This window comes from Monodelphis domestica, chromosome 8 (assembly GCF_027887165.1).
Source record: "Monodelphis domestica isolate mMonDom1 chromosome 8, mMonDom1.pri, whole genome shotgun sequence".
In the NCBI taxonomy this organism is placed as follows: domain Eukaryota; kingdom Metazoa; phylum Chordata; class Mammalia; order Didelphimorphia; family Didelphidae; genus Monodelphis; species Monodelphis domestica.
The window spans coordinates 26774245-26795261 of record NC_077234.1 but is presented as its reverse complement, the minus strand read 5'-3'; the positions used below and the strand labels follow the sequence as shown (position 1 = coordinate 26795261).

The 21017-nt window shown below is 35.0% G+C and overlaps 2 long non-coding RNA genes across 5 annotated transcripts in view; one reads left to right on the top strand and one right to left on the bottom strand.

Annotated features, from left to right (window-relative positions):
- Positions 1 to 21017, bottom strand: part of LOC107649907 (uncharacterized) — a 141211-nt gene that overhangs the window by 68623 nt on the left and 51571 nt on the right. The window lies entirely within an intron of this gene.
- LOC103093483 (uncharacterized) lies at positions 1647 to 20827 on the top strand. Its single transcript, XR_001624464.1, has 2 exons — positions 1647 to 1691; positions 20710 to 20827. It is a non-coding gene; the product is annotated as an uncharacterized LOC103093483 (long non-coding RNA).

Sequence of the window (21017 nt, the reverse complement as noted above, 5' to 3'; positions counted from 1 at the left end):
GTCTTACAAATATCTCAAACTACGTATGTCTAAATTAGAACTCAAAATCCTTCTCCTCAACTTTCCCAAACACAACTGTTTTTGGATACAGAACTGTGATTTTTCTACTTACCCAAAAACACAACTTTTCATATTCATTTGTATACATATCTGAAAAGATGTCAAAATATTTTGTTTTTATTTCCACAAGTACCATATGTACAGGAATACCTTGATTTTCATTGACTTGATTATCATTGGTTTTGGTTTTCATTGATTTTTCCACAAAAATTTTGTCTTGGTTTTTGTGGGATGCCTCGGATTTTGTTGGCATGCCCACTTGACCTTGATGCTAATTTTGCAAAATCAAAGGGTAACTCACATGTTCTCCTGCTCAATGTAAGTAATACATGTATTGAAAAGCAAATAAATCAATTTATCTATATAGGTAGCAAATAAAAATCAGATAAAGCATACAGAAGAGAATCAATACCTGACAATACATAAAATGAATGAGCTCTCTCATTGAGAGTGAGATATCTCACCTCAGTCAAGTAGAAATTCTCCCATAGTCTCTGTGTAAGAGAGAATTTGCAAGGCACATATGCAAGAGAGAATTTACATGCATGCAAGACAGAAAGCTGAGGACAGAAGAGCTGTCAGTCCTGACAGCTCCATTGGAATGTTCCCAGGAAAGACAGTTGGAGCTAAGCTAGCAGCTAAACTGGGCTGGACTTACTTCTGACCTAGGCTAAGAGACCCTTTTGGCTTCTGAAGCTGGGGGAGAGACTTGTGAACTAAAATTTTGGCTGCTTGCGGAGGATGGTGAAGACCCTGAAGCTTTTGCTGACTGACTGATATTTACCTGGCTGGTTAGAAGAAAAGAAGGTCCTCACACCTCCCTGATAGACTTTGTGTCACAGTTGTGACAGAACTGCCATTTTCCCCCAATACCCTCCAAACCAAGGCTCCTTGTATAGACTAGGGAAAAGCCCATCCCTCTTACCTCACCCTCTATCCTTGTCCTGTTTTCCCCAATATACCTCCTTACTTGAGAAATTAAGAGAAATGAGTACCTTCTCTAAATCTCATAGTTTACCCTGAGTAAAACTGAAGGGAGAGGGGGCGGGGAAGCTAAAGGCTTCAGAAGAGGGTAGGAAACTGGAGGCACTGAGGGAGGAGGGTAGGTAAAACCTTTGATCCATTAGTCATCCAGTAGAGAATCAATAGATACCCTCAAGAGTATCCCTCCATTACAATTTATCTCTCTATTACATATCTCAGCTAAGAAGAGGGATATAATCTAGGTGACAGCTCCTTTACATGTCAGCTTCTTCCCAAAGTCTTTCTAGATAGTGCCTTGATACTTAAGATCCTTATGGAGGGGGATTCCCCTTCCAAACAATAACCTCTCTCTCCCTTCCTTGTTGTTTTCTATGTGCTAAAAATAGTCTTCAAAAAGGTAAATGCCATGTTAATGTTCATTTATCCTTTACATTAGTCTTTTATATTCATCTTGTTTCAAATTCTTATTGTTTTTAGTATTAAACACTATACTTATTCTCTATAAAATGTGTTTTGGGAATGTATTTTGTAGTATCTAGAATGAATTAATTGGATTTACATTGATTTATGTGGAACTAATTGCCTCGGTTTTCCTTGGTTTCAGATTTCGCCAATTGCTTTCCAATGGATGACAGATAAAAACTGAGGTATCACTGTAGCTCCTTCTTTCCAATCAAGCAGCCACTTTGGTTCAGTTTCTCATTATCTCTTGCCTAGACTATTTGAGATAGTTCCCAAAGTGATATCTCTGGCTCAAATCTCTCTCCTCTTTAGTCTAATTATCACATAGTTGTCAAAATGAATTTTCTAAAATACAAGTATAATCCCATCATCCCTACCAAAAGAAATGAAGAAACAAAAAAAATCCAATGCCCCCCTATACTTCTTTAAATAACAACAGCAACCTTACTTCCTAACTTAGAATCAATACTAAGTATTATTTCCAAAGCAGATGAAAAGCAAGGACCAGGCAATTGGGATTTAGTGACTTGCCCAGGGCCACCTAGCTAGGAAGTGTCTGAGGCCAGATTTGAATTCAGGACCTCCCATCTCTAGGCCTGACTTTCTGTCCACTGAAAGGTGAAGCTGCCCCACCTCCTATACTTTTTATAAACTCCTCTGTTTTTGTATTTAAAACTCTCACAAATATGGCCACTCCCTATTTTCCAGTCCTTTTATACTTCAGTTTCCCTAAGGAACTATCTGGGCTCAGCCATACCAGCCAATATGCATTTTCTAATAAAAATATGGCATCTCTAACCTCCATGTCTGCAGTAACTGAACCCTTTCTCAGATGGCTCTCCTTCTTCACCTATGCCTTTCCCTGGTTACTGTCAGCTCTCAGATCAAATTCCACCTCCAGGAGGATACCTTTCCTAAACCCCATTTCCATCTATTTGTCCTTTTTACTCCAATGCTATCTCTGTGTCTTTTCAAAATGTATATTATGTAGAATGTTGTACATATTGTCTGCCCTGTAAAATAGAACATCCCTGAGGTTCAAGACTTTTTGGATTTTTCTTCCTGTCTCTAGCTCTTAGCACATTGTCTGGTACTTAATACATGCTTAATAATTGCTTGTTGGTTGATTGATGAATTGATGGGTGAATGAATGAATAGAAGGATGGATGGGTGTCAAAGATTCTAGTGTTAAATGGACAGATGGATGGGTGGGTGGAGGAATGGATATATCTAGAAGAATTAGCCTAGACTTTCAACCTAAATCCAAAATCTGCTACTTGTTCCATGTAAGATGTTTTAAAAGTCAGTTTATCTCATAAGGCTTGAGTTTCCTCATTTCTGAAATTCAGTTCTAGAAGAGATGATTCAGTTTGACTTAATTCACCGAGGATTTACTAAGCATCTGCTTTGGGAAAGTAACTGTAATGCCTTTTCCAGAGTAGACAGACAAGAGGAGAAAAGAAAAAGAAACAGTCCCGGTTTTTGAAAATCACGTGCTATTCCTACAATGACACATGTCATATTTAAGAGTTCTAAAAACTGAAAACAACTGACCTTTTCACCTACTTAAATAATTGAATCATTACTTTGATGGAAACAAATCTAGAATCAATTGCCCTTTTTTAGCAGGGAATTTTAAAAATGCTTTAAGCCAATCTGATGCTTATAGGACTGAGATTTCATAAATACTTAGTGATATCCTTGAAAATCCTGCATTCTGATTTGCCTAAATTAGCAAGTCTGAGCTCCTGGCAAAGCCACAAATGCTTTTCATTTCAAGAGCATCATCACTTTCTGCTCAAGTAATAACTTTTTCAAAAGCATCATTTCTGGTGATGCCAAGATCAGTGCACGTGCAGGAGCCACTCAAGGCCCTATTATCCTGTTTCATTTATCTTCTGAGTAATTTCACTCGAATGAAGCTTAGCTTCAGTTGCTTAATATTCTGGGCATCATGTAATCTCCAGGTAATCGCTAACCTTAGAGCAACCTCTGCTGGCAAACACAAACATTTCTTGGAGTTTTAAAGTAGCTTTTGAATTGGGTCAGGAAATAAAACAAAACAAAAGTCTTTTAGGTAAAGTGGAATTTGTAAATATGCATGTTTCTATGTCTCTATGCACATATATGTGTGCACATAGATATGTATGAATTTGTAGACATATATATTTAATAGCAAAGCATTATTTCCCCTTAGAATGTTTGTTTTTTATTACATTAGCACTTTTATTGAGTACCTAGCACCAAAGCAATCTTATTTGCTTTGATAGATTTCTCTATCAAATATAATTTCCAAAAGGGAGAAAGAAAAAAAGGAGAGTGACACTCATCTTATGCTGTATATCTTTGCATGCTTGTGTATCTGTGTGTGGGGAGAGAGAGAGAGATTGAGAGAGAGAGAGAGAGAGAGAAGAGAGAGAGAGAGAGAGAGAGAGAGAGAGAGAGAGAGAGAGAGAGAGAGAGAGAGAGAGAGAGAGAGAGAGAGAGAGAGAGAGAGAGAGAGAGAGAGGGAAGAAAGACTCAGAGTCAGGAGAAAATCTGCATTCAAATCCTTAAATTGACTCACGCATACACTCATACAAACTACATATGCTAAGGCTCTCAGTGCCCTCAGAAAAGCCTCAAAATCTGTAAGTTGCAGAGAAGTTGTCGATATAGATCAGTACAAGGAATTTTAGATAACAGTGAAATTATAATACCAATCAATAAATGTAGATATATTATATAGACATATATATATGTAATACAGCTTTATGGATATAATTCCCATAGCAATAAATGCTATAAATATAATTCTATTCCCTAGTCTTTTTAAAATCTCTAGATTTCTTCAAGGCTCAAGGGAGCTGCCACTCTTACTGGAACCTTCCCATGATCCCCTGTGATCCCTTTGATCCTCTGTGTACTTCTTGGTTTTGGTGCACTCTAGTCCTTTGATTAACCATGTATATATGAGTTCATTCCTCTACATTTGTTGCAACTTATAGCAGAAAATAAATTTCTTGAAGTCAGGAACTACTTTTCTTTGTATGCCCATCACTAAGCATATGCCCTTCATATATGATATATTTAATAAATGGTTGTTGGGTTGAAATTAGGTCATTTCATAAAGGCAAGGAATAAAGACTAGACCTATGATATTAGTTATGTAGGGAACTATTATTTTGAAGAACATCCCTTTACCAATGGTAGCCATCACCTTTTCTGCAACTTATATTTGTGAAAGGTTGATTACAAGGATGACAGGTTAAGTTACTAACTCAGAAATGTACAAACATTATGGTTTCCTGGATCCATACCCAATTTTTATACATTATTATTCTCTCCTGCATTTTTGTACCTTATACATTTTGTCCAAAGAGCCATGAAAAAAACCCACATGATACCAACAGAAGATGCCTTACATTCCCAAAATGATATGAAAGGAAACATCAAAGACATTCTTGACTGGAGAATGTCTCCTCAGTTGGTCATAAAGCAAAGATGAAAGCAAATTGGAGAAATATTTGTTTATTTATTTACCAACCTACCTACATTTCTTTCTTTCTTTCTTTCTTTCTTCCTTTCTATCTATCTATCCATCTGTTTTTACTCTGCTCCCTCTGGAAAATAAAATTGATTCAAAGTGGTATGAGGAAATAAGTTAATTATTCATATATTTCATTTCAATGAGCAATGTTTGCTAATGTTCTCCTTTACCCTATAATTGGAGCTAGCCCCCTGGTCTCCACTTTGTTCTGCAGAATTTTTTACCTCAAGTAGTTTTATAATGGAATATTAGTTTTCCTTTTCTCTATATAATATCCCTCCAAGACTAAAAATATCATTAGTGGCTATGGATTTACTCCAGAATACATTTTTCCATTAGCACTATTCATTACATAATCTCAAAACACAACTTTTTCTTAACTCTTTCTTCACTATTAAAATGTATTTTTTTCTTTCTTTAGGTTCCCAGGCACAAAATTGTATGAACATTAGTGAAATAAACTAACAATATGCAGTATTATATGAATTAGTTATCATATCAATGACATATATATTGCCGTGGACACCTGAGAACCCTTTTAATGACTTATGTCTTTAATAAAATCACTTCTTTTAGTTTCTGCTGATTCTCCTCCAACTTCACTAACTGTTCCTTCTTTGTCTTCACTACTTCTTCAGTCAACTTTCATTCACTAAAGACAGAGAAGGACTCAGTAAAATTGACAGTCCTTAAACCTCTGTTTTTTTCTCTACACTTTCTCCCTATTTTCAGTTTAACCCTCAAATTGGGACTTCTAAATATTACTTCTACAAATTCAGCCCTCAAGTCAATATGTCAACCCTTTACTTCTTTTCCTATCTTCTACGTTTTATTTATAGCTAGTTTATTTCTCTCTGTATGTCTACCCATTACCTTCTATTTAATAAGAATAAAATGCATATCGACAAGCAAGTCAGTTTGGTGTGGTGATGGATGGGGCACTGAATCTGGGACCAAGAAGATCTGGGTTCAATTCCCAACTCAGGCAAAATAGCTATTCCCCTTATCAAAACATTCAATTCCTCTGTAGTTCAATTTCTTTAACTGTAAAATAGTTTAGACTTTAAGTTAATATAAGTCATTCCACTTTCAAATCTAGTAGTTCATAATCTATTAAGAACAGTTCCTGCTTCATGTGGGAGGTGGTTTTTTATATGTTTGCTGATTTAAGGAAGAAAAATTACATGATCTTTGTCTATAAAATACATCACAAAAGTCTTTTATTTATGATTTTTATTTATCTGCAGGATAACATTGTCTTCATTATCCAGGTGAAAAATCTTGATTTCATTCTCAAATTCTATTTCTTCCTTACATGCACATAGGCACAAAGAATATTATCCATAATTCATACTATATTCATCTATAACTTTCAATTCACATTGTCATTATCCCAACCCAGGTTTTTATTGATCTATGAATGGACTATGGATATGGTCTCCTAATTGGTATTTCTCCCTCCAGTCTCTCAAAGCATTGATAAAAAAGTTATAGGCACATAATTTCTAAAATACTAATTTACAAATATCACTCCACTGCCTAAAAGATAAAATCCAAACTCCTTACCTTGGGATATCAGGTTTACCAAAGTCTCACTCATTTACAGGTTAAATTTCTCCCTCTCCTCATCTCATTTCTTTCCTAACACAAAAGCTATGCTGAAGCCAACCTGGTCTATGCAATGTTCCCAAAATCTGACATTGATATCTCTGCCCCTGTCAATTTAATCAAGCTTCTCCTACTGAGATGTTACTTACACCCTTCTCACCTTTTCCCAAGTACTGCCCTTCATTCAATACTGAGTATAAGATGTATGTTTAATCAAATCGACATTTACTAAAGTATTTACCAAGCATTCTTTATGTTCCAGATATTGTGCTAAACATGGAAAATGCAAATGTAAGGGAAAATGGAAAGTCTCTGTCCTCAGGGACTTTATATTCTAATCCTTAGAATATCATCCATGAAAGAAAGATGAAAAGGGAAGAAGGATGAGATTCCCAGGAAAGGGCATAATAAGGAAAGAAACCCCAAAATTCAAGAGTAGAGCCTAGAAAACAGTGAAGTAAACATAGTCAGCCTGGTTATTTTCCTTAAAACAGAAGTTCTAGGAGGAACTAAAGAGCTGATACATAAGGGGAAGAGAAAATGAGGAATTGATCCATAAGGGGAAGAGGAGACCCATCATGGGAAGGAACTATAAGGGGCAGAGTGATCTTCCAGGGTAAGAAAGCAGATGGATTGTGATAGAAAAGGAAGTCCAGAGAGTTAGAAACAGAGCATAGAAAGGAATTTAATGTGTTTTATAGATAAGGTGATAAAGTTAGAGCTAGAGAGAGATGGAGATTGGTTGAGAGATAAATATATCTATACCTAGATAAGTCATGCAGTGAATAGAGCTCTGGATGTGAAGTCAGGAAGAGTTCAAATATGGTCTTAGGAATTTACTAGCTGTGTGACCATGGGTAAATAATTTAATCTTTGTTTGTCTCAGTTTTCTTTTCTGTAAAATAGGGATAATAACTATACTTACCTCCAAGGTAAGGATCAAGTGATATAATATTTGTAAAGCACTTAGCACCAATGTCTAAACATATTAAGCAACATATAAATGTTAGTTATTATGATAATTATGATACATCAAAGAGATAGAAGACATAAATAGAAAGAGAGAAAGAGAAAAAATAGAGAGAGAGATTTTTCTCCTGAGCCTCTAATTTCATTGGCATAGGAAAAATCATGATTTGGAAAACCCCTTTACTGATTTAAAGATCCTGCCATATATTGTTTTTAAGACGTTCTTAAGGAACCAAGAGGTTAAATGAATAGAGCCATCCATTTATTAAATGCCTGAAGTTATACTTAGCTCTTCCTAACTTCCTACAAAGCCAAATGATTATCCACCATGTAATATTTGTTTTTTCTGTCCCTCTGTCACACTTACACTATACAGAAAATGCAAGGTAATGAAGATGGACTATGAAAGGGACATAGAGTAAAAATATTATTGATTGCAGTTTCTATTGATGAGGGGGTTGTTTATTCACTTTTGTTCAAATTAATGGTTATTTTTTTTGCTTCTTTATTCCTATATCTTCACCCCTTTCTTCTTGACTCTCATGTAAATGATTTGTTTGAGAAACACATTGTTTTAGATAAACTTTTGTCCCATGTTTGACTTGATTATATGTTGGTGTGCTTTATGAATGGTACCTTTACTTACAGGCTTTGAGGAGAAAGATAAAGCATATATATCAGTCAAAGGAAAAGACTCCCTCTAACAAAATCAATCTACGATTGTTCTGAAAACTTCTAGACTTGGGGAACCTCTAAGGATAAGTTCAATGACTTAAGTAAGGGCACTACAACAATATGTGTGAGAGTCAGGACTTGAACTTGGTTATTCAGGGTCTGATTCTGGCCCTTTTTTCCACTATGTCACCACACAGTCGTGTCATTTTTAGTAATAAGAATATTTAGTCAGAGGCAAGACCCTTTTTAAAAAATGTCCTCAATTGAAATAGAAAGCAATACTATTTGTTTTTCCTTAGATCTGATAACTGCTTAGAGGACTCATGAAAAGTATTGAGTTGCTTGTACTATTCAGTGAAAATGGAATTGGCTCAACTCCAATAGTAGTTTTATGTAGATTTTTTTCTCTACAGAAGCGTTAGAGGGCAGCCCATCATATTTAAAGAGAGAAAAAGTCATTAAAATAACATTCTAAAGATATAGCAAAATTAAAGCCGTGTAAGATTGTTTTCTCCTTTGCAGTATTTAGCCAGATGGTGAAGATTGCTGAGACTATTGTTGAGTGGGATGTCAGAACATTTCCACATTGAAGCCTGAACAAGTGTCAGTTACAAGAACATTTCTAATGGAACATTTGATGAAAGTGAATATCACACTTTGGTAGTGGAGTGTTTCTGCTCAAATAATTCCCATTTTGAGGTGCTCAGATTGCAGCCTGAACCATAACTGAGGCTGGGAATTCCCTGCAATATTTCATTAGGCTCGTCTACTAGATTTATTCATAAATGAGAACAAACGAGCATGTCAGCATAAGTTATTGTGGTAATTTGTGAAACTGTTAATGAGACATTTTCAGAGCTCATAAAAGGGAAGAGCTATGTCATTAAATTACTGCACAATAATTTTCTTTTGATACAGTGAATGAGTGGATATCTGATCAGAAACGACACCTGATGTATCAGTGAATTGAGAATGGGTGTCAAAATATCCCCAAGAAAGAGGTCTGAGTCTGTATTGGAAAGTTATTAAATAAATTAGAAAAGTGAAAAAAATGTTATTTTCTAAGAATCAATTATGCCACCCTTTAACTATTTAGAAAATGATTGAATATCAAGCAAAAAGTAACCAAAGGGTAAAAACTGAAAGAGAAGATAGAAAGCCACAGAGGAACCTACCACCTTCTGCTTTGAGCTTTAAGGATGGTTGGTATTATACTGTGCTGTGTTTATTCACGCAGTAGAATGTCATGATTTTCCTTCTCTGGCTAGTTCTCAAGCTCTTTTGGCAGAGCTTCATCCAGATCACATCTTCTAACTATGAGAATTTCTCAAGGCTCTATACTAGACCCTCTTCTCATTTCTGTCTATATACATAGCATTCCTGACTTAAACAACTCCTATAAAGCAACATTTAATAGTGGACCACAGGAATACCAGGTACTCAGAGTACTTTTTAAAGTGTCTATCAGCAGTTGAAAATACAATAGAAAAATCAAAATAATGTTAGGGTTAGGACTGTAAGCTCCTTGAGGGGAGGGGCTGGTTTTTTGCCTTTTTTTCTATGCCTGGGACTTAACACAGTGGCTGGCACATACTTGGCACTTAAATGTCTATTGATTGATTAAAATCATAGACTTGCAATGACAATGAAATATATATATATACATATGTGTGTGTGTGTATATATATATACATATATATATATAAATATATATATATATATAAAGATCAAAACCATGAGTGTTTTGTGCAAGGTCAATTCATGTATTTTGATGAGTTGAATAAGAAAAACTTGAGTCTATGGTTCAGAAAAATCAAGATCTTAGGTAAATGGGATAGAATTGTAGCTGCTGTACTATTGCTTTAAAAAAAGCATAAAATCCAGTCTCTATGAAGAATAAAAGAGAAAATATCACTTAAAAGAGATCCCAATGTATGCTGGGAGTTAATATGGTGAGTAAGGAATAGCTCACGCAAACCCTCCAAACACAAAAATAGGAAATAACATATCTCAAAACAAAGGAAAGCAGGAGGAATAGCTTCACTGGGGTGAGAAGAGTGAGAAGAGAGAATAGTCAAGGCAGTGCAGAATCAGAGGGAACCATAGGAACACAAACCAACGCTACTACTAAAAAAATGATGAGGAAACTACAGACAGGGAGCAGGCCAGCATCAACCCAGGCCAACCTAACTGCTTCCAAACCTCTGGCAAAAGCCTGACTCAACAAAATGGCAGAGTGTAGGAGCTGTCCAACGTCAGCCTTACTTCTTTGTGGCCTTCAGTAACAGCAAATAAAGTGATCTGAGCCAAAGAACCAGTAGAGTGGGGAACAGCCCAGTACAGGAGACATCTTGGGAAGTCATCAGCAGAGGAAGCAGAATCCAATTGGACAAAACAGCTGGAAGCCTCCCCATAAGAAGTCACATAGGTCACCCTGAGTTCATAGTTCACATTGAGGGATTCAAATACAACCAGGCCTATCCCAAGCCCCAGAATAGGCTCCACAGCAAGTATAGAACAGTAATTCCTCTACCCTAAGAGCAGAGCAGAACCTCAACCTCAACCTCAAAGTCAAAGTCAAAGTAATGAGGGGGAGAATGGGCAAAAGAAAGAGAAAAATCTGACCTTAGGAAAATTAAAGGAAAAAAAAAAACTCGGAAGCAGTAGCAAAAAGGAAACATATCCTAAAGTTAGATAGGATATCAGAATCCAAAAGAACTTTTGGAAGAACTTGAAAAGAATAAAAAAATTAAATGATAAAAGAAATGATAGAAAGAATAAAGCACTTGGAAACTAGAATAAGCCAAATGGAAATGGAGGAAAAACAATAGAAAATGAGACAGCTTGAAACAGACTTAGTGATGCTTACAGCATAAAGGCTGCCTTGACTTCATGCTATTATCTTTTAGAAAGATGGTTTCTTCATCCTTTTTCCCACATGTGGTACTGAGAGGCCAACAGTAACACATTTTAAACTATCATTTGCCTTTTTCCCTGGATCCTGCCACAGTTTAAAATGGGCCATTAAGGACCTCAAAGCCAAAAATCTGCCCTTTTCATTTTACCATTGCCCTAGAAAATGTTTTCACAAATGTTTTTCTCTAAAAGGAACAAATAAAAACCTAGAGTAGCTTTGATCTGAAGTATTTTACCTGTTTTTCTCAACCCTGTATACACCCTATTATCTGCTTCCACCACTCCTACTTCTAAGCAGCCAAGTTGAATTATCAGTAATCTGGAAAAGATGTGACTAAGCCCTCTAGAAATTTATGTTAGCTACACTTTTATTAGAAACCCATTTGGTATAGTAAAGAAAGTACTAAATATGGCTTTAGAGGATGTGAGTTCAAATTCTGGCTCCACTTATTAATACTTGTTTGCCCAAAGATAAGTTACTTCATCTTTTGAGACCTCAGTTTCCTTATTTATAAATCAAAAGGATCATATGGATGAACTCAGATTCATCCCATCTCCAAATTCTATGATCAGGTTTGGCTTGGTCCTTCTTTTCATATATACTCTTAGTCACGTTTTAAACATTTATGTCAGACTGCCTCAAATTTACATATCTGGATTTGTGTTGGTCCAGTCCAGAATTGCTTATTATCTTCCAGCTTTTGCCTTAAGAATGTCCAATAGCCCATTTAAGTATTTTATGTACAAAAGAAAACTCCTCCATTTACCTATGTAATCTCTGGCTCTATTTCTGTTTCTCTTCCACCTAACACTGGCTCAAAATTTAGACATCATCTTTGACTTGTCTCAGTTTCCTCACAACCCATTCCTCAAGTCCATGTGGACCTCACTAGTCTCATGAAACTACTCTTAGTGCTTCCTTTACTGCTAAATCTAATGATCATTCCTAATTTCTCATCATTGCTGATCTTATGCAGCTTTAAACACTGTTGGTCAATTCCCTCCTCCCGTTTACTCCATTTTCCTTAGGTTCTCTCTTCACAAATCGTCTCTGCTGGTTCACTTCATAACTGCTTGGCACTTTCATCTTATTCTCCTTTGCTGCTTCATTATCTGTGTCTACCTGCTTATTAGGGATGCCCTCAAAGATCTTTCTTGCATTCTCTGTCCCTGTCATTTTTTCTCTCTGTCTCCCTCTGTTTCTTTTTGTCTCTTTTTCCTTTCTCAGTTATCTCATCTTCCTCATGTGTTTCAGGGTAACTTCATGCATATGACTCCAATCTCAATGGGTCAAGTTTTAATCTTCTAAACTCTAGTCCACCATAGCCAAATTCCAGCAAAGGCATCTCTAACTGCATGTTCTGACGGCACCTCCAGTTCAGCACATGCCAAACTGAACATCTTTCATCTTCTTCCAGTTGGTCTATTTCTGTTAAATACCATAATCCTCCCATAACTCAATTTTTCTGTGATAATTCCCTCATTTGCCTTGATCCAAATGTGTCACTTTCAACATGAAGTCTTAGTATTCACTGCATCATCATATCATTGGGCAACTTAAATGTATCCAGTAGAATAAACACCCCTAGAGAGCAGAATTTCTTTTCCTTTATATCCTAAGCCCCTGACAGAACACTATGAACATAATGAATGAACCCTCTCTATATATGTATATTATATGTGCATAATATACATATGTATGTGTGTGTTTTCTGACTTTGAATTTAATATAGTCATGAAAAGCAAAATAGAACTATCACATGTGGGCTATAGGTGTTAAGCAAACTGTACTGTCCAGAGGCCTTTTGTACCACCAAGTAATCTCAAAATATTTTGTACTCTCACTGTAAAAGAGGTTCCCCTACCCTCAGTTAAAATGCAAAGTCACTATTCTGCTCAATGTTTCTCAGTGATTAGCTTTCATAGTGAATGTGAAGAATAATTCATTTAATTGAAACTCAGAATGATAGAGATAGGCAAAAAAATAATTACCTGAGATACAGCCTAGCCAGGTACCTGGGAATAACCTCCATATCATTATGAAAAGTACACTGAAATTACTCAAGAGCACACGTGTCAGGACACCCATTTACATCTTATCTTCCACTTTCCAAGTGATACTGGATGCAAAAATAGGAGCGTACCCTATAGAACGGGAAAGGCAGTCCTCCCATTCTATTCAATTCTGGTGAGATCCAACTGTGTCCAGACTCTGCAACTTAAGAAGGCTCAGAAAAGAGTAGCAAAAATAATTAAAGGGTTAGAAAATTGGAGCTGTGGAAGAAAAAAAAGGTTAAAAAGATTTATATCGTTTAAACATAAGACAAGATGGTCAAAGGATTATTAATAATGTTCTTCAATGAGGGGTGATTATCGAGGGTATGGTAATCTTTCCATTTTTTGGAAAATAGAATAAGGAAAAATGAATTTTAGCTGAAAAACAAGTCATAGAAGAAAGAAACCCTTGATAATGGGGGAAGCCTACTAATTACTAAGTGGACTCTCATGAGACTTAGTGAATTGCATTTCTGGAAATATTTTTAAAATGGGATCAATAACATCTATGTCCTGAAGGGAAGGGAGGGTCTCAGTGACCTTTCCTTGCCTATTCAAAGGCACCATCATTAAAATGCCTTGGAAATTCATTCCTTGCCAACATGAACCATGCAGTTAGATGTTTTTAAATGTCTGAGATAAGATTCAAATTCAGGTCTTCTTCTTGGATGTAAGATGACAGGAGTTGGATTTGATAGTCCCTGTGATCCCTTCTGGCTCTATATCTATCACCCCCTGACCCCACTGTAACTTGAAGTAGATTTGGCTAAAATTAAAGTAGGCAAAGTGCTCTATGTTTGCAAATCACTCTGCATGCATGGTCTCATTTAATTCTTAAAACAACTCCCTGAAATATGTATTAGATAAGTTATTATTAGCTTCACTTTATAAAGAAGAAAACTGAGCCTCAAAGAAATCAAATGATTTACCCAGAATCCTTCAGCTGACAAGTGTCAGAGGCACGATTCAAACTTGTCTTTTGAAATCCAAGTGCAATGCTCATACACACACACACACACACACTCACACACACAGCATGCAAACAGTTGACATAAAAGTATGAAAAATTCTTCTCTTGACACAAGTTTCCACCCAATATAAATGGATGCTTATAGCCAACTAGGTGGTATACAGGACATTGAGTACTTGGCAGCAGAGAATGGAGGAAAACATAAGAGCTTGAGGCCTCAACCTTTTTTATCAGATGAAATAACCCAGCTTTCCATTGCCATAGACCTCATTGTCAAAGCAGTACCCTTTCAGAACCAAACCATGTGTCATCATTCTTTCTATGAGTTTCCCAACTCATTCCCCAGTCATGCACAAGTCATTTTTCCTTTTTCCTTTCCTCATTCTCTTCTTCTGCTTCTCCTCTCTCCTTGCATTTCTCCTACTTTTACTTCTCTCTGTCTCCTATTTTCTGTCTCAGTCCCTCACACCAACACAGACACACAAAAACCTTATCTTTGCTAAAATACATTATTTAAAAGTTGACTCTGAGCACCTGCCACTCTTTGTATTTTTATATTAATGGAAAAGAGCACTCAAAATACAAGTCACAATGTCCATTCACAGAGCAGATGGTCATTAGCAGAGACTAAGACAGGATTCATTTTCCCCCTATTTTCTTGTATATTCTTTTAAATATCTTAGCATTCGAATAAAAAGTATTTAAAGCAACATAGGAAAAAAGATTACAGTGGGAAAAGGGGGCTTTAATGTTTAGAACAAAAGAGTCAGCAAAGCCTCTGTTGCCATTTGAGAGTTTATATTCCTAGACTTTATTTTTAATCCATGAAAAGAATATTTTGCTATCATATTTTTTCTTTTGAAGTATTAGGTCTGTTTATATCATGTCGCATTTCACCTGTTTTTCCTCCCATTAAAAATGTTAGGAAACTGACTAATATCAGTTTGCTTCATTTTATTTGTAAGAAGATACATCTTACTAAAATGAAGTTCATTCATGGTCATCAGAATATTTCAATAGATTATTAAAAGTAAAAATATGAGTGTGTAAAATTTCAACTTCCTGATGGCAATAAGAAAGTCCTATATTATACATCTCCAAAGAAATGCTGCAATTTGCATAAGGTTATATAGGTTACTAATGGCAGAATGGGGAAAGGGACCCCGTAATTGAATTCCATTGCCCTTTCCAATATATTATGATACCAATCTAAAATAATTTTCTCAATAAAGAAATGAAGTCCAAGAAAACTTTTGGTAATGCAGTGAATAACATTCTGGACTTGAAGGCAGGAAAATTTGAATTCAAATCCACATATACTTCCTGGATATAGAACCCTAGACAAGTGAACAAGCCATTTAACCTCAGCCTCCACATCTTCATCCATAAAATAGATATGGCAATACCTACCCTATAGACTTAATATGGGAACCAGATGACATTGCATATGTTAAGTACTTTCAAACCCTTAAGTGCTACATGAATTCTCCTGCTATTATTGTTCTTATTGTAAAAAACTCTTTATAAATACAATTTCCTGATCAATGTGAATTATGACTAGGGAATTAAATTATTATTTTATTACAGAGGGTATTTCTTTTTCATTAAATTTTATTGATAAATTGTGTTTTGATGGTATTTTTCAATTCACAATAAAATATTTATTGATATATTCATTTTATATCATTTATTTCTTCTTTTAAAATTCAATTTTATTTTTTTATATCTGCATTATATCCCTGAACCACTCCCACTGAGAAAGCAAGAAAAAATGGGTCATAAATTTAAGCAAAACAAATTCATTGGCAATAGCAAATAAACAACTCTCCTTCCCCCCCAACCCTAATATTATCACATAAAAAGAGAAGAGCATCTAATATCCCAGTTGAAATGGACAACACATGGATATTTCTCAAAAATGTTATAATTTTTTACCAGAAATATAATTATACCTTCAATAATCTATTAACAACATTGTTACATACATTGTTAAAAATATTTTCAACAAGGATAAATGTATCTTGAGATTTTCGATCATCCAGTAGAAACCCATCCCATTGATTTTACAGATGAAGAAACTGAGGCACAGAAAGCTTAAGCAATTTGCCCAAGAGCTGGAATGGGATTTTTGTATGATCTAGTTTAGACCCACTATAAAATAAAGTCCTTTATCTACCATTCCTCCTAAATGACTAAAACTATGTCCAAATACTTCCTTATACTTTGTTTTAATCTATCCTTTCGACTAGTACTGTACCTCTTTTACTAACATCCTTACAATACTTTACATTTTAAGTCCTTGAGAGAAAGGTCAGATAGATATTCACTATATAGATAATAATTGGACCTAAATTCTTTTCACTGGGATCACTAAAATTAACATGTTAGTACCTAATTAACTAAACATGTGACAGAGAAAAAGAAAAGTATACCCTCAAAAAAGTCTTAATTTTTTTCATAGATTTATCCAAAATTAATTGTGGTTTTTTTTGCCTCTCTGAAAAGAATCTATTGATACTATCTCTAAGACTAAATTTGTGACACAATAATATGATCACAAAAATAAGAACTTAGAATCTTTTTTATTTAAACCAAGATCATGCCTGAGGGTCATATACTGCCGACCTGTTTTTGTTTGCCAAAAAAATAAGAGTATAAATATCATTCTGACCTCTCAGGCATATAGTTAGAGGCGATAGGTAGAAAGTGGCCTACAGGTCAAAATTTGCTCCCCCCCCCTACAAAGCCCACATCCAAGAATTACTCATTTCTACAAAATACCTGAGAAGCAATTAAATATCTTCTATTTTAGATCATTCAATGAGGAGAGCACTCCATAGCACTTCTAGTTCCTAATTTTTAAGGAAGCTAACTGTTATCAAACATAAGTTTGCCCCTTTTAATCTGCCACCCTTTATTCCTAACTCTTCTTTCTGGGTCCAATCTGAACAAATTCAACTATTCTTCCATGTTACAGGTCTTCAAATACTTGAATGCAGAAATATGTTCCCTCATCACCAACCTTAGGATTTTTTGTTGGTTTGGTTTTGTTTTATTTCACTTTGGCCAATAATTTGACTTTCCTTAGTTTACACTTCCTTATTTGTAAAATGGGGATCATAAGGAAACCTCCTTCATAAGATTGTCTGGAAAATCATATGACATAATAAATATAAAATGCTTTGAAAAATTAAAGCATCATATATGCTATTAAAATTATCTGCAAATGTGATTAAAAATATCTTCTACTCCTTTCTTCCAAGTCATTGAGCCATTGATAAAAAATGTTAAACAGCACGTTTGACAATGTTGTCAAAACATTGGCACAAGTTGGAGTATATTTTTAAAATTGTTCTCCTAATAAACTGCAAGAGAAAAATATTAAAGCATACTCTTTAGGGTAATTTTAAATAACTGCTCTAATTTAAGAATATTATTTATTTTATTAATATTGAGATTTTTACAAAATTTAGGAAATGAAATTGGTATTTGTTGAGTGACAGATAGGAAATTAGAGAGGAAAGAGTATTTTTAAATAATCTACCTAAAGGAGAAAAATTACTTTTTCTATCCATATTATAGAGAGAGAAGTTAAATGTCACAAAAAATTCTAAATATTAGAGGTTAAACAATGGACTCAGTATGGATTTCCAAATCATAACCCATCTATACGTTCCTATCTTGTATGACACTTGTTTTTGCCCTCCCATTATGACAGAGAGCTCATTCAATATGACGAAGACCTTCTTTACTTTGCCTTGAGTTAGGGAGGAAACTGGTGGAACAATCAAACTATTACCTATCATCAAATCTGTTTTCTTATGATCAGCTGAACAGAATATAGAAGACTCATCACCTCCTCTGGCTTAATTATTTGGTGAAGAATGTATTGGTAGTGGTAGCACATGGTCCAGATCCACATAGTACACAAATACAAAAAGTACATTGAATGAATATCATTTAATTTTTTTATAATTGACAATATATTTTGGAAACATTCACTTCTGTGGTCAGAATGATGAACATCAACTATCAACATGCCATGGAATGGTCGAAGTGCTAATTTATGTCAAATTTACCTCTTTGCATTTCCTCATATGACACTCTTCATTCTATTCCTTTTCTTCATTCTTACAATGTTCCCTTTTCCTTTAGAATTTTAAACTCCTTTTATGATACTCTAACTTCTTATTCTTCATCCAATTCCTGAAATTATTCTGTCAAGTTAAATCCAATTAATAAGCATTTTTAAGCACTTGCTATATGCCAGACATTGTTTAAAGTGCTAAAGGTCTCTGCCCTCAAGAAGCTTATATGATAAAGAAGGAAGACCACAAATAAAAGTAAGTTGAGAAATGAAGAAGGGTGTGGGTTGAGATGGGGTTGAGAAAATCCACATTGTGATCTGGAGAAGAATCAGTCTAAGCTCCTTCTTCAAGAGGAGTTTCTGGTATGATCTATATGAATAAAGGGAGAAACCTTAGGGTTAGGGTTATACGAGTAGTTTATGAAACTGAGAACTAGAGTAAATGTGGAGGAAATGATTTATTAACTAATTAAGTCCAAACTTACGTGATTCAAGGCTGTCCACATCTGGGATGTCAATTGAGCTCCGTAACACTCTAGGCAAAGTATAAATGGCTACAAGTTATTTCCAATCTCCCCCAGATCCTGGATCCACTAAAAGAACTCTTGTTTTGGGTTCCATAACCACAATCTCTTGAGGGGTTCACCCCAAGCTTCTGTCTGATGTTACAGTTACTCACATTATCTCAGTCTTCCTCATTTTCAGGCTCTCCTTGGAAAAATTTCTTAACTGCATACATGGAACACATCAGGTTCCTGTGTGGTAATCCTTTGTCAAAATCCTATATAAAGTAAATCTTCCAGAATCTGGGTGGAACTAATCCATTTACTTTCTGCATCACTCTCATCAACTAGATGATCTAATAAATTTCTTTCAAAAATTATTTCAGATTTTGGGTGTTTGTTCTTACAAATGACACAAACTTCCAAGATGAAGAGGTTTCTGGAGCAAGATGGAGAAAATCTGAAGTATAATGCAATAAAATGCAAAATATAATAAAATGTTAGCCATCATCGTTATGAATATCTTCATATTATTTTCATGTTGATGGGAAGTATGATTAGAAAATGGAATTGTTTTATTAAATAAAAATTAAGTATAGACATTATTATTTTAAACTCTCTTCATGGGTTATTTCCTCTCAGCCCTCTGAAGATATTTATTTTATCTTTGCTACCCCCAGATTACCCTACTCTGACTGGCACATACTAAGTGTTTAATGCTCAAAAAACTGCATTAAATGGAATGCTAAACCTCTCAATAAACCAGTCCTTCCCAGATCATAGACTTCACAGCCAAGACTTTCTATACCTAGGTAATCTTAAAGCTCAGGGAATGTTTAACTAAAATATGGGAAGTGGGGAGAAAAGAAGGATAAAGATGATTCCCTATTGTACTTACCTAAGAGTCAGGAATAACTGAAATTCAGGCTAAAATAAAATTTATAATAAATTGTATTCTTCAACACTCATATTCCCTCAATATGTATTCTCCTCATTATCTCTGTCTCTCTGGATCTGTCTTTCTCTCTTTCTCTCTCTCTGGTTCTTTGTCTCTGTCTTTCTGTCTCTCTGTATCTCTCTCTCTGTCTCTATGTCTTTGTTCCTCATGTCTCTGTCTCTGTGCCTCATCTCTCTGTCTGTGTCTCTGCCCATCTCTGTTGTCTCTGTCTCTGTCTCTCTGAAGCAATATGATAAAATATATTCTATCTTTATTCCTGGTCTTCATCTCATTTACTTAAAACTCATTTTGGCAACCTTTTTACATTCTCTCTTACTGTATTATAATATATCATATATGAATTCCAATCTTTACTTATAATATTCAGAATATATTCAGAACACTAATATTACATCATGTTACAATAAAACCCAATGTATTTTTCAATAGAAAAATTAGAGAAATCTAAGAGGAGGGTTTGTGTTTCAGTTCAGGGAAAAGAAGCATATTAAAAAAGGGGTCTCAAATGTGTTCTTGCTAAGGAAAGGCAGTTTCTATGAGGGTCTGGCTCAAGGATAAATAAGGACACTTTTGCTAGAGGAGGCAGGCTGTTCCCTGTCAGATACAAATGATCCATTGAGAATGAAGAGGGAGAAGATTAAAGGGAAAAAATTTGGCCTGTCATGAAACTAAAGTAATGCAGCAGACCTCCTACTGTTTAGACCCTGTATTTATGCTCTGAGGTTTAGCAGCCTTGAAGAGAGCCTCCATAGGGCTCAGGCAAAGGAGAGTAGTTAATCTGTGAAAATGGGAATGCTTCATAGTAGAAGAGGATTTACCTTCTTTCAAACATTCAAAAAGTGGTAAAGAGCACATTTAAATTAATATAATCTCTCTAGAAAAAAATTCTCTAGGTCTTCTACTTTTATAACCATATATTTATATTTTTTTCAGATTGGGGTTCCCTGACTTCTGCAACAATGAAAAGGGAAAAAAACACTGAATTAATCTAAAAACAAAACAGGACATGGACACAGAATTTACCCAGTGAAAATAAATGAGAACCACCTTACTATGTGTTTCTTAATGAATTCATCAATTTAGCTTACATTTCTATTGGAAATTACTAAGTGTCAACTATGAAAAATGCCCTTATTTATAAAGCAAATTGTGTACATTACAAACATTCAGTAAAGTAAGCCATTCTAACACTCTGAATAAAAAGGAATGAAAGGGTTGTCCACCATCTCTGCTAATGGAAA